This window comes from Spermophilus citellus (assembly GCF_964194105.1).
Source record: "Spermophilus citellus genome assembly, chromosome: 1".
In the NCBI taxonomy this organism is placed as follows: domain Eukaryota; kingdom Metazoa; phylum Chordata; class Mammalia; order Rodentia; family Sciuridae; genus Spermophilus; species Spermophilus citellus.
This window is the reverse complement of record NC_138182.1, coordinates 66,651,375-66,663,914: the sequence shown is the minus strand read 5'-3', so window position 1 is coordinate 66,663,914 and position 12,540 is coordinate 66,651,375.

Here is a 12,540-nt window from a genome sequence, read left to right as displayed (position 1 = left end):
TCAGGGAATTCAACGCAGAGCTGCTCTACCACTGAGCTACATTCCTTATTTATTTTTGAAATAGTGTCACTGTAAGTGGCTGAGGTTGGCCTCCAACTTTCAGTCCTCCTGCTTCAGCCTCCTAAATAACTGGAATTATAGGCATGTGCCACCTCACCCAGCTATCACTTGTAAATTAACGAACAAAATTGAAAACAAATGGTTGTACTGTTAGACTTTACTGAGACCTTCCCCCCACCCCCAAAGTGATGAGGACTTCCTGGTTAAATAAATTAGTCTTCACTGACTCGTGGCAGGAAGAAGTTTAAGTTCTGTATGTTTAAACAAGGACCAGAAAAATTATCTTAGGAAAAGGAAAGGTGAAAAGGTATATCCAGCTATGAGTACACATGAATACACAGATCCCATTAAAAATCAAAACAAAACAAAAACAGTTGTGGTGCATGCTTGGGAGGCTGAGGCAGGAGGATTGCAAGTTCAAACCCAGCCTCAACAACTTAGTGAGGCCCTAAACAATTTAGAGAGATCCTGTCTCAAAATAAAAGGAGCTGGGTGTATGGTTCAGTGGTTAAGCAAGGAAAAATAAGGATGGTGCTCACTGTTGTGGAGATGAGAGACTCAATAAATACCATTCTTCCCAGGCAGGGCCCGAACACATGGATAAGGAAGACAGAAACGGTAGAAGTGTGGGGGGTGGGGGAAGCAGGTAAAAGCACACCATAATGTGCCCCTCCCCCTTGGGTCCTACACTTATCAACCCAGTCACCAGAGGATGGTTAAGACTTTCAGTAAGAGCTGGCTTGCAGCACCTGTCTGTAATCCTAGCAGCTAGAGGCAGGAGGATCACGCATTTCAGGTACTTGGTGAGACCCTGTCCCGCCCCCAAATAAAGGGCTGGGGTTGTGGCTCAGTTGTAGAGCGGCCCTGCCTTGAATCCCAAATAGGGGCAGGGGCGGGGCGGAGTGGGGGGAGAACTATAGAAGCTCCTGGGTTCCTTACAGGAAATATACCCATCAGATAGTCAGGAGGTGGGAAAAGGCAAAAATTCGCCCCTTGGAAAACCGGAAGATGAATGCTGAGGGTGGAGGCGAATGATCAAAGAAGAGTAGAGAAAATGGAAAAAGGCTCAAGAGATTGGACTTTGAGGAATGACTTTACCTAAGGGGCTGAAGGGGGATGAGCATTTAAACAGGAAGGGTCAGAGACAAAGGGATCCTCAGCACCACATTAAAAATAAATAAACAAATAATAAAGGTATTTTGTCTATCTACAACTATAAATATGTATCAAATTAAAAAAGTTTAGTTGTAGATGGACATAATCTTTATTTTATCTATTTTTTTTTAATGTAGTGCTGAGGATCAAACCCTCAGTCATGAGAGGCGAATGCCCTACCACTGAGCAACAATCCCAGCCCTTTTTTATATTTTATTTAGAAACAGGGTCTCACTGAGTTGCCTAGGACCTGGCCAAGCTGCCGAGGCTGGCTTTGAACTTGTGATCCTCTTGCCTCAGCCTCTAGAGTTTCTGGGATTACAGGTGTATACCATTGGCCTGGCTCAACGTGCCTTTTTTTTTTTTTTTTTTTTTTGAGATCAGAGAGAATATGATTTTAAAATACAGAGATATTTAGGTGTCTAGTAACAAGGAGATGGAAAGTGATCTTGCTTTTGGGGGCTAATGTAGGAGAAAATATTTTCTAATTAGATATTAAAATTCATTTTCAATAAACATTTAATATGAAAAATATCAGAAAGCAAATGTCACGTTCCGTTTTTTTTTTTTTCTTACTTCCTACCATTGAACAATTCCCCCCCACCCACCCCAGGGAGAGGTAACTGGGCTGTGCCAGGTGCTGGTGTTATAGTAACACCATAGATAAAGTTGTCTGCAGTTGTGAAACAAATATTCTATTTAGGAGGGACAGGCAATGGGCAAATCAAAAGTTTAAAATAGGATTTTCTATGTTGCTGTAAAGAAAATAAAACAAATAAAATATAGAGTGATGGGGCTGAGGCATAAGTTTCATGAATCTAACCAATTATGCATCTACAGGGTAAGCAGTAGTGCATGCTTGTAATACCACCTACTCAGGAAGCTGAGAAGGGGGTGGGGAGGGGGGAGGGGTATTGCAAGTTCAAGTAGCCTGGGCTACTTAGTGAGACACTGTGTCTCTAAATAAATAAATAAAAATTAAAAGGAGGGGCTGGGGTTGTAGCTCAGTGGCAGAGCACTTGTCTAGCATGTGTGAGGCACTGGGTTCCATTCTCAGCAAAAAAAGTAAAAAATAAAAAAGTCCATTGACAATGGAAAAAAAAAATTTTTTTTTAAATCCCTGCGGCTGTGATGTGAGACAGGAGGATCACGAGTTCAAAGCCAGCCTCAGCAACGTGAGGCGCTAAGAAACTCAGACCCTTGTCTCTAAATAAAATACAAAATAGGACTGGGGATGTGGCTCAGTGGTCAGTGCCCCTGAGTTCAATCCCCGGAACCAAAAAAGGGGGGAAAAATCAGGTATTTAAAAAATTAATTAAGATTGTTTATCATGCCAGCTGACGCAGTGTAATCCAGCAATTTGAGAGTCTGAGGCTGGAAGATTGCAAATTCAAGGTCAGCCTCACCGATTTAGTGCAGCCCTAAGCAATATAGTGAGAACCTGTCTCAAAATAAAAAAAATAAATGAATAAAAATTGATTCAAATGTATGAATTGCCATGATCATTGTAATGTCATGTGTAGCTAATAAAAAATAAATAAATAAAAAATAGAGGCTGGGGATGTGGCTCAAACGGTAGTGGGCTGGCCTGGCATGCGTGCGGCCCGGGTTCGATTCTCAGCATCACATACAAACAAAGATGTTGTGTCCGCCGAGAACTAAAAAATAAATATTAAAAATTCTCTCTCTCTCTCTTAAAAAAAAAATAAAATAAACTTAAAAAATAATAATAATAAAAAATACATAAATTAAAAAAAAAAGAGAGAGCTCAGTGGCAAAGGGTCCCTGGGTTCAATCCATGGTACAAAAAAAGAAAAAAGAAAAAAAAATCAAAGTAACAACAACAAAAGATTTTTTTATACCAAAAAAAATTCATACCAACATTTTCTATATACTTCTGCCAAAACCATTTACCTCAATCTTCTAAGACCAAAAACAAAACCCATTAAAAAAAAAAAAAGTTCAGTCTACCTGTTTGCATGAAATTGCCAAAATAATCACATACTAAATTTTATTTCACTTCTTTTTTTTGAAACAACAGGTATAAAAGAACCTGTGACTAAAGATCCCATATGAAAAATATTTTCTAGTCTATTTTGTAACTGGGTGGACACACCAATTCACTCCTCCATTTTAAAAAAAAATTTTTTTTTTTTTTTTGGCACACTGGGGATGCAACTTAGGACCTTGTGGCATGCTGAGCCATGATTACATCTGACTGCAGTTCCTGCTTATACTGATTCAGTGATTCAGCCATCCTGCCTTGCATATTTGTTGTTCTAAGTGCCAAGGATACCAGCAGTGACTACTACAGACTACTACAAATTCTCTTAGAATTTTATTTAATGGAAGCAGCCTTTTGTCGTTCTGACACCAAAGGTAATAGGAATTAAATAAATGTTTTCATCATTTGTTCTAGGTCCCTAGGATCAGAGCTTTGGTCTAACTTCTGGTGAAAGTAGTTTGAATATATCTATATATATAAACATTTTTTTTTGGTGCCAGGGATTGAGAGCTCAGTGATACTCAACCTCTGAGGCGCATCCCCAGCCTTTTTTTTTTTTTTTAAAGGCAGGGCCTGGCTAAATTGCTGGGGTTGGCTTTGAACTTGCCATACTCCTGCCTCCTTCCTGAGCCACTGGGATTACAGGCAGGCACCACTGCACCCAACCAGTATATATATATTTTTAAATATATACATCTAGCTGGTCATAGTGGTGCATACCCTTAATCCCAGTGACTCAGGAGGCTGAGGCAAGAGGATCCCAAATTCAAGGCCAGCCTGGGCAACTTGGAGAGATTCTTTATGAAAATTGAAAATGTTTTTTTAAAAAAGCTGGAAATATAGTTCAATGGTGGAACACCTTGAGTGCAGTCCCTATTCTACCCCTCCATACAAAAGAATAATAATATCTGTGTAGATATACATAGAGATATTATTATTACTATTTATCTGCTTTTGCAATTCTGAGGGTGAAAAACCAGCCTCTACCTCAGAGCAAAGCCTGTCCAAGGAAAGGACATCACCTTTGCCCTTGGAAAGACCCACAGAGCACTCCTAGGCACATTCCCACCCTGCTAAGTTGTTTATCTACAAATAACAGGAGAGATCTGCTGCGCCAGGTGTCCCTGACTCAGTTAGGCTAGGTGGAGATCCATAGCAGCCCCCTAGCAGCCACCAATCAACATGAGACAGGAAATACCTGGGATGCCAGATGACCCTCCCAGTAGTTTATGGTGGTTGATAACGTGTTGGGAACCATGTAGTTCAGCATGAACACCCCTTTTGGCTTAAATCAATCAGTTCAAATGTATCCCCCTACCCAACTTGTTCCCCACCAGTGAATGTGCTAATCATGTTTTAGAGTTGTTGTTTGATTTTCCTGCGGTGTGTGATGATTTGCTAAGAGATGCTATGATGTATGTGGGGGTCCCTGCCTTCTCCAAAGAATTTATAAAACTGCTGCAAACCCTGGGCTCGGGGCCTCTCAGCGTCACCAGTTGCTGTGTGCTCCGGAGGACCGAGCTAGCTCGCAATAAACACCTCTTTGCTGCTTACATCGATCTTGGTCTCTGGTGGTCTTTTGGAGGTCCCCGAACTGAGCATAACAAGGGTTGAACCCCAGGCCTTGGACATGCTAGGTAATCACTCTACCACTGAGATACACCCCCAGCCCTACAAAGATGTATTTTTAGAAAATGCTAGTCATAAGAAAAGAACTGGTAAGGCAACATTTTATAGAGTAATAGTACATTCCTGGAATTGTTTTAGTAATTGGCAATGATAATGATCCAATTCGACTAGTAATAGTGAATCAAGATGATCATACCAGAAATAAATGGAAGGAACTGAAAGTCAAAGAGAAGATTCATGATTGCAGTTTTTTTTTTTTTTTTCTCTTGGGACCGGGGATTAAACCCAGAGACACTTTACCACTGAGTCACATCCCCAGTCCCCCTCCCCTTTTAAATATATATATATATATATTGTAGTTGTAGTTGACACAATACCTTTATTTTATTTATTTTTATGTGGTGCTGAGGATTGAACCTAACACCTTGCATGTGCTAGGTGAGCACTCTACTGCTGAGCCACAACCCCAGCCCTCCCCAGCCCTTTTTGATATTTTACTTAAAGACAGGGTCTTTCTGAGTTGCTTAAGTCCTTGCTAAATTGCTGAGACTGGCTTTGAACTCCCAGTCCTCCTGCCTCAGTGGCCCAAGCTGCTGGGATTACAGGCCTGCATCACCAAGCCTGGCTTTTTCTTTTCGGTACCAGAAATGGAACCCAGTATGCTCTAACATTGAGCTACATCGCCAACTCTTTTTATTTTTTATTTTGAGACATTGTCTTACTAAATTGCCCAAGTGGCCTCAAATTTTCAATCCTCTTGGGGCTGTGGTTATGGCTCAGTGGTAGAGCACTTCCCTTGCACATGTGAGGCACTGGGTTTGATCCTCAGCACCACATAAAAATAAATAAAAGTATTGTGTCCAAATACAACTTAAAAAAAATTAAAACAAATTTTTTTTCAATCCTCTTGCCTTAGCCTCCTGAGTAGCTGGGAACATAGACTGTGCCCAGCTCTGATTAAAGTTTTAAATGGCAATATAAGAGAAGTCTTCAATAGTTCAGAATGCCTACATATGGGATTTTAGAGTGCATGTTTTTGGTGTGTGTGTGTGTGTTTTAGATCAAACTCACAGCTTCTGCACCTGAAGTAGGTGCTCTATCTACACCCCAACCCCAGTTCTAGTGACGTGTTTGCTACATAACATTAACAACTTGCTTAATAAAGCACCAACATATGGCATTCAGAGAATTACATATTCTTTGACTTTCAAAAGTTTAGGTGATAGGAGTTAATTTCAGATTCTCAGTAAATCTCAATTATTAAAGAGAGGATAAAGTGCTGAGCACTGTGTTGCATGCCTTTAATCCCAGTAACTCCAGAGTCAGAGGCAGGAGGATCACAAGTTTGAGGCCAGCCTCAACAATTTAATGAGATCCTGTCTCAAAAATAAAAAATAAAAAGGTCTGGGGATGTGGCTCAGTGGTTAAGCATGCCTGGGTTCAATCCCTAATACCCTCCCCACTAAAAAAAGAATGAAGAATGATTAAAAATAGATAATATATATCCAATAAATAACCTGATACAAAATATCAAACATTAACCCACTGAGAAAAATAACAGACCCATTATTCATTCTTATTAAGGAATCTATTAAAGGAAATAGAAAAGTTTTGAAAATAAGAAAGGCAAAGATAGGGAGAGGGACAGACAGAGATGATAGAGGGAGAGAGGAGAGAGGGAAGAAAAGAAGACGGTAAGTTTTGGTCTTGGAGAATTTCATAGTGCTTTCCTGAAAATTATGTAAATGAAAATTAATATCAGTGGTATCAATAAATCCTGTCATTTAAAGACAATGCCAATAAGATGATCAAAATGACTTTTGCACTGAAAATGTTTTCATTCCATTTATTTATTTATTTATTTATTTATTTTTGGTACTGGGGATTGAACCCAGGGGCACTTAACACTGAGCCACATCCCAGCCCTTTTTAATATTTAAAAGAGACAGGATCTCTCTGAGTTGCTTAGATTCTCACTAAATTCCTGAGGCTGCCTTTGAACCCATTATCTTCCTGCCTCAGTCTCCCAAGTTGCTGGGATTACAAGCATGCACCGCTGTGCTCAACCAAGTTAGTTCTTTTTAAAGAGATGTTAAAACATTAGAAACCTGACCAATGACTTAAAAATCACGTTACACCCCGATGTGGTGGCATAGGCCTATACTCTCAGGGGTTTGAGGGCAGAGGCAGGAGGATCATGAGTTCAAAGCCAGCCTCAGTAATTTAGTGAGTCCATAAGTAACTTAGTGAGATCCTGTCTTTAAATAAAAAATGAAAAGGGCTAGGATGTGGCTGTGTGGTTAAGTGCCCCTGGGTTCAATGCCTGGTATATAATTTGCGTAGCTGGTGTGAGGCTTGAAGCTGCTGTTTGTGTGGAGGGGAAAGTAGTTCTCTGTGAGTGAAACTGTAAATTCATCATTTCCTGGATTAGAACAGAGATATGCCAAGTCACTTAGAAAGAAGGTTCCCAGACTCCCAGCCTAGGACAACCCATGTCACCTGATAAAAGAAAGAAACACAGGCAAGACAATGTGGTGATGGCAGGGTGGGTGGGGACTGTCAGCCTGAGCCCTATAAAATGAAAGTCGTCCTGCCGGCCGCACATCCTAGTATTGTCTAAGGTAGTAGTTGTAAAAGCTTGTTTTTGACCATGAACTATAGTAAGAATACATCTTGACTCACTGTCCGAGTTCTTGCATTGTGTGTAGACTGGCAGCCTGAGACCTGGAGCAGCTGGAGGGAGGTGGGGAGGGAGGATGCTTCAGTCCTCCAGGCAGAGAAGGCAACCTGTGGAAGGATCCTGAAAGAACTGGGAGGTAGAAAGAAGTTGAAAAGAGGCTGCTGAATCATGTCTTCTTTCCTTTTGCAGGGCTGAGGATCAAATCTAGGGCTTCCTGCAACGGCTCCACCACTGAGCCACATTGGCAGCCCCTGAGAAAAGTCCAGTAGTTCAAGAGGAGTTTGGGTTTGAAAAGCGGGCAGGGTTGGGGGCCTGGGGGCTGCATATAAACAGTAAAGTTGAGTGCGCATTTGCTCCCAGCTCCACTTGGTAGCCGGATGCTGGCAGGAGTATTTCAGTAGGAGTATTTCTTGTGACTCATGATGAAAATCTAGGTCTCACTATGAAAATCAGGGTTTTTTTGGGAGCTGGTTGTTCAACATTTAGGAGCACGGTGCTGGGTTTACTCTAAAGCTTTTTATATTGAATGCATTTTTTCTCTAAGGTTCAGCAGATAGGAAATGTCAACACAAACTAAATATCACTCAAAGAATGAATACTACATTCCTTCTTTCCTTCTAAAAGTATTCCAGTTCTCTCTCTTTTACTATCTCTGGAAGCCAGGACCTCTTGCACAGTTACTAAGTGCTCAGTCACTAAGCTACATCCCCCTTATTTATAAAATATTTTTAGAGATAGGGTTAAGACTGATCTCAAATTTGTGATCCTCCTGCCTTAGCCTCCCAGAGTAGTGGGGATTATAGATTTGTGCCCCTACTCCTAGCTCTAATATAGCTTCTGTAAAATGAAGATTGTACAATGATGTGCCACTTTTTATTGGGAAGGATTAGAAAAGTTAGTTTTCCTTCCAATTCTGAATTCACAGTAGAATAATTTTTTTGGTATTTAAGCATTTTTGATTGATTGATTGATTGATTGTGTGTGTGTGTGTGTGTATTTTACTGGGGAGTGAACTTGGGGCACTCTACCCCAGAGCTACATCCCCAGCCCATTTTTTATTTTGAGCCATGGTCTCATTAAGTTGGCCCCGCTGGCTTCAAACTTGCAGGCCTCATGCCTTGGTGCCCTAAGTGCTGGGATAACAGGTTTGTGCCACTATGCCATGCAAACATTTTATAATTTTAAAATATTTAGGCTGGGTATAGTGGCACACATCTATCATTCTAGCACTTAGGAGGCTGAGGCAGAAGGATCCTTGAATCCAGGAGTTGGAGACCAACCTGAGCAACACAGTGAGATCTGCCTCAAAATTAAAAAAAGGGGGGAACTGGGGTTGTGGCTCAGTGGTAGAGTGCTCGCTTAGCACATACGAGGCCCTGGGTTCAATCCTTAGCACCACATAAAAGTAAATAAATAAAATAAAGGTATTGTGTCCAACTACAATTAAAAAATAAATATTAAAAAAATTAAATAAAAAAATAAATAAAAATAAAAAAGTATTGAGATTTTTGTTCCTTTAGACCTTAAGAAATAGTATGGAGGGGGTAAGGAGGAGATGTATTTCATTTTAATATTTGTTTATATATATTATAAAAGGGTTTCTATATACCAAAGAAGGGTTGTATTAGCTCAGTGGTAGAGTGCTTGCTTAGCAGGAGTGAGGCCTTGGGTTTAATGCAAATAGCCAAAACCGGGCTGGGGATGTGGCTCAAGAGGTAGCATGCTCGCCTGGCATGCGTGCGGCCCAGGTTCGATCCTCAGCACCACATACAAACAAAGATGTTGTGTCTGCCGAAAACTAAAAAAAATAAAATATTTTAAAAAGCCTACCTTAAAAAAAAAAAGCCAAAACCAAAAATAGTGCCAAAGAGGAGCTGGGTAAGGTGGCACATGCCTGATCCCAGCTACTTGGGAGGCTTAGGCAGGAGGTTCTAAGTTAGAAGCCAGCCTGAACAACTTAATAAGACCCTGTCTCTTAGGGAAGGGGAGGGGGGATAGTAGGGGATAGGAAAGGTAGCAGAATACAACAGTTACTAATAGGGCATTATGTAAAATTGTGGATGTGTAACCGATGTGATTCTGCAATCTGCATTTGGGGTAAAATTGGGAGTTCAAAACCCACTTCAATCTAATGTATGAAATATGATATGTCAAGAGCTTTGTAATGTTGTGAACAACCAATAAAAAAAAAAAGACCCTGTCTCCAAAAAAAAAAAAAGGATGGTGGGGAGATGGATGTAGCTCAGGAATGGGGTACCCCTGGTTTCAATCCCCAGCATCACAAAGATAAATAAATAAGTAAATTTATTTTCGTATTATCTTTTTATCTAATTACTTTAGCATTCATTGGAGATTGCTGCCCAAATTATTTATTTTGTCAGGACTTGCCCTTTCCTAACTCCATTTCTTTCTTCCTCTTTTCAAAACAACTGATCTACAATTAACTGCTCATTTCAAAAAGGCACAGTGGGGCTGGGACTGTAGTTTGTTGTAGAGCACTTGCCTAGTACACAGGAGGACCTGTGTTTGAGCCCTAGCAACACACACACACACACACACACACACACAAAAGGTACACTTTAATTAACATTGACATAACACACCGATGAAGCCATCACCACAATCAAAGTGCATGTATCTGTCATCCCAAAGTGTTTCCTCTACTCTTTTGTATATTTGGAGGTATTATCAAAAGCAAAATAATAAATAAGTAAATAAATGGGAATATTTGAAGCAGATCAAGAGGGCTTGGTGATTAAATGTTGGGGGTTAATGAGAGAAGGGTCTGGAATGACCTAGGTGGTAATACCATTTGTTGAAACTTGGCAAGTTGCACTTTGTAAATGTTAAGTAGGTGATCACAATGGGACATGCATGTAGAAATGGCAAGTAGTAGCTGAAACCAGAGAGTAGAAATTATCTACAGAATAAGTGCAGAATGGAAAGAGAAGAGGGTTAAAGGGGGAAAAGTGCTGGCAAATTATAATTTTTTTAATATTTATTTTTTAGGTGTAGATGGACACAACACAATGCCTTTATTTATTTATTTATTTTTATGTGGTGCTGAGGATCAAACCCGGGTCCCGCCCCTGCTAGGTGAGTGCTCTACCACTGAGCCACAATCCCACCCCCTTGAATTATAATTTTTACGGTCAGGTAGAAGAGGAAGGAGGGGTCTGAGTGTCGAGGGAAACCGAGAGAGAAGGTGCCAGGTGGGAAGTCATTTTCTTTTTTTTTTTTTTTTTAAGAGAGAGAGAGAGAGAGAGAGAGAGAGAGAGAGAGAGAGAGAGAGAGAGAGAGAGAGAATTTTTAATATTTATTTTTAGTTCTCGGCGGACACAACATCTTTGTTGGTATGTGGTGCTGAGGATCGAACCCGGGCCGCACGCATGCGAGGCGAGCGCGGTACGGCTTGAGCCACATCCCCAGCCCTGGGAAGTCATTTTCTGTATAGTAGCTTAGGCTGGGGGTATGGCTCAGAGGAGAGCAGGAGCCCAGCATGTTCAAGGCCCTGGGTTCAATCCCCAACATAAAATATATATATATATATATATATATATATATATATATATATATATATATATATATATATAAATATGTTAACATTATGATTTATACACTATACACCAGTAAATGTGGGCATAATCTTGAAAGATGTCACATTTACTTCATTAATAAAATTAAACCTCTGAACCTAAAAAAAAAAAAAAAGAGAGAAAAGAAAAAAAAAAAAAACCCTCTGAACCTGTGAAAGCTGAAGACTGGGTAACCAAAATAAATGATATCACATGACCTTTCTAGTAGCACGTCAGCTAGTGTTGCCTGATGACTTCTCTGCTTGAGGAAGTCTTTCTTCAAAGTGCTTACATTACTTAATAAAAAATGAATAATATTAAAATAAACAACTTTTTTTGGTATATCATCAGCCTATTCAATATCAGTTAAAAGTGAGACTAACCCATTTTTTTAATCCTTTATTAGGCAAGGCAAAAGGAATTCAATTTCATGTGAAGGCATTATTAGATAGAAGCAACATTTTTTTCCCCTTTTTTAATTTATTTTTTTCTTTACAAGGTCTTCCTGTGTGGCCTGGGCTGGCTCTGCACTCCTGGGTTCAAGGGATCTCCCTGCCTCACTCACTGCCTCACTCACTACCTCACGCAGCCACTTCCGGTGGCTGGAGTGTAATGCTACCCATTGAGCAGCACTTATTATTTTTTTTAAACAATTTTTTTTTTTTACAATTAATTTAACAAAAAAGTTTTACTAAGTTTAGTTTTTAAACAAATGTGAAGTCAGGAATAGTGATTTGCACCTGTTAATCTCAGTGGCTTGAAAGGCTGAGGCAGGAGGATCACAAGTTTGAGGCCAGCCTGGGCAAGTTAGTGAGACATTCATTCAGCAACTTAGCAAGACACTGTCTCAAAATAAAACTTAAAAGGGGTTAGGGATGTCATTCAGTGGTAAAGTGCCCTGCGTTCAATCTTTAGTACCAAAAAAAAAAAAAAAAAAAAAAAAAGGAAATATTTTTTCCTAGACTTTGGTTACATCTAAGATACCCACAGGAGCTGCCCATAAAGCTGTAAGCAAGAGCTAAATAGTAGCTTTTCTGTCCATCATAGGATGTTGGCATAAAAGGAAACCTGGTTCATTGAACATTTCAGGTCCAATGGGCTGGGGATGTAGCTCAGTGGATAGTGTATGCTAAGGAGGCCCTGGGTTCCACCCCCAGCCTTGAAAAATAAATAAAAAGTTCATGTGCAAATATTGCTGTATAATTCCTGATGGGTGACTATTCAACAACTGCTTGTTCAGTATAAAAAGTGAATTTGGAGTACCCTGGGTCACTAGATGATAGCTTTTTTGAAATTTCTTTATTGAGAATAAACTACTTCCCTTGGGTTTTGAGATTTTAGAGTTCTTTTTCAGAGAGCTTTGAGGAAGGGATGAAGACAATTAAGTTTCAGTGTCGTACAAATTTTATTTTTTTCATGTTAAAAGACTGGATGAA